We start from the raw sequence: 2524 nt of genomic DNA, 5'->3' as shown, positions 1-2524 counted from the left end.
GAGTGTGTGTTTGGATGTAATGATCAGTCCTGGAGTTTGATCTGCTTATCCTCCAGATACTCATTCATACACAATAACACAAAGACTGATCTCTCTGTGAAGTCCATCAGCAGCAGAATAGGAGTGTTTGTGGATCACAGTGCTGGAACTCTGTCCTTCTACAGCGTCTCTGACACAATGAGCCTCATCCACACAGTCCAGACCACATTCACTCAGACGCTCTATCCTGGGTTTGGGTTTGGTAATTTTGGATCATCAGTGAAACTGTGTTGATGAATCAGAATAGACTGACGAGAGATTCTACCCATAATGCTTTGAGCTGCATGATAAATCTGTAACAGTGAGATGTTATGAATCTCTTCTTATCTTTTCATTACATTAATACTGCAGCTGAACCTCTGTTAGTAAAATAACATGCGAGAATAAATGTGTAATAAATCCTCATATAGACAGTAAGATCAGTTCTGCTGAGTGACGATGCGTATCTGTGCTTTTCTCAGCCTCTGTTTGTGTTGTCTGGCCAGTAGTCCCCACAAGGGGAAAAAATATTAAAAATACTAAATGATGTTTATCTGAAAATTTTAAACTGTTTTCTGTGAGGGGTAGATTTCGGTTAGTGCAATGGTTCCCAATTCTGGTCCTAGAGAACCCCAAACACTGCCCAATCAAACACAGCTGATCTCACTCATCTGCTCATCGTGTGTGTGTCGGATCACAGAGACATCAGAAACCTGTTGTGTTGGGGGTTCTTCAGGACCAGGAATGGGAACCACTGGGTTAATGGAGAGAAAATATAGTTTGGTCAGAATAGAAACAATAGAAGCCTACGGCAAATCCCCACACAGATAACTCTACATTTATATATGTGTCTGAAAAGATGAGAAAAGGGGGAGACTTGATAGTGTTTGATGTTCAGTTATTTTCAGATTTAGAACCGTTTCAATTAATTAGTATATTTATGTTAAGTCTACTTTAGTAGCACAGTTGGGAAAATGTACTTAACTATTACTTAATTACTATTAATTTAAACTTAGGATAACTATATAAAAGTGTACTAACACTGAACTAATTTTTAAATCATTCAAAGCGCACTTTTAAGAAATACACTAATAAAAGTCCTCTGTATATTTTTGCGGTTGTGTACTTTATTTCAATGCACTAAATATCTATTTAAATATCAGTGGTATTTTTTTTTTACTTTTGCAATTTCACTGAAGTACTACTGAAGAAGAAATATATCTTTAATTAGTGTATTTATAGTGTACAGTATAACAATTTTCACAAAAAATAAGAATTTACTACAAATGTACTTGCTAGTATTGAGGTATTTTTTAGTGTGGTCAAGTACACTTTACATTTACCTGGGAACATCTGTACCTTCAACCTGCTGAATGAGCCGCAGGGTCCCGTCAGGGTTTTCCATACTTGTGTCATACTCTCTCGTCCAGATCTTGAGCCGGTCGTTACTGTGGCCGCTGTTGTAGAGGAAGATCTGCAGGCACTGGAATCCCCGTCTGGGGCAGAGAACCCTGCTCTCCAGCAGAGCCCTGTTCCCCTCCGGCCCGCTCGCAGTGCTGAAGTGCATGAAGTAACCCTTTCCTGAAAACAGGACAGATATCAGAGTTAAACAGAGAGCATATGTGACCCTGGAGCACAAAACCAGTCATAAGTAGCAGAGGGATATTTGTAGCAATAGCCAACAATACATTGTATGGTTCAAAATTATACATTTTTCTTTTATGCCAAAAATCATTAGGATATTAAGTAAAGATCGTGCTCCATGAAGATATTAATATTATTATGAAGATATTAATGATATAAAAATGATTTATATTAACTCTTCCGGCCGCAGCGCCATACGCAGCCGGGCCTCCAGCTCTCTTAACAGACGCTAGCTCGAGGCTGCCTCTGCTAACGGCGCAGGCCGTGCTGCAAATTAATTAATTTTCAGGTGAAGTCGCTAAAGGCAGGTTTTCATGGCTAAAGTTTGTTAAAACGACGTTATGACATAAACGGATGTTGATATGTACGTTTGACTCGCGTACGATAATTTTCTTCCAAATACGATAATTTTGAGCTTCTGGTACGATACTTGGACATTTCCAATCTGGCAACACTGGTACAATGTGTCACATGACTAAACATGCGTCATCGTTTTCAAAAGCCTCCGTTTCCACAGTCCATACTACAACGTGAAAACAGCATTTTCACATTTATCCGCTCTGGAAAGCGTTTTAAAAGCTCTGTTTTCCTGGACTCCTTGTTTTAGCGTGGATGGAAGGCCAAAACGAGAGGAAAAGATGTGTTTTCAACTGAAACTTATTAATGTGGACAAGACTTGAGGAGTTGCCAAATCTAGCAACAAATTGCTAAGTCAGCAACACTGCAGGCTACCCAGGCATTTTAGCTGGTCCCGCTAAATGTCACTAACCCTTCAACTTTCTCGCGGCCTACAGCTACAGCAGCCGAAGCAAGCGAGAAGCTGCTTCCGCTTGCAACACAGGCCCTCACATCTCAGTATTTC

The sequence above is a fragment of the Sinocyclocheilus grahami genome, unplaced genomic scaffold (assembly GCF_001515645.1).
Source record: "Sinocyclocheilus grahami isolate Dianchi unplaced genomic scaffold, SAMN03320097.WGS_v1.1 scaffold1590.1, whole genome shotgun sequence".
In the NCBI taxonomy this organism is placed as follows: domain Eukaryota; kingdom Metazoa; phylum Chordata; class Actinopteri; order Cypriniformes; family Cyprinidae; genus Sinocyclocheilus; species Sinocyclocheilus grahami.
This window is presented reverse-complemented; position numbering follows the sequence as displayed.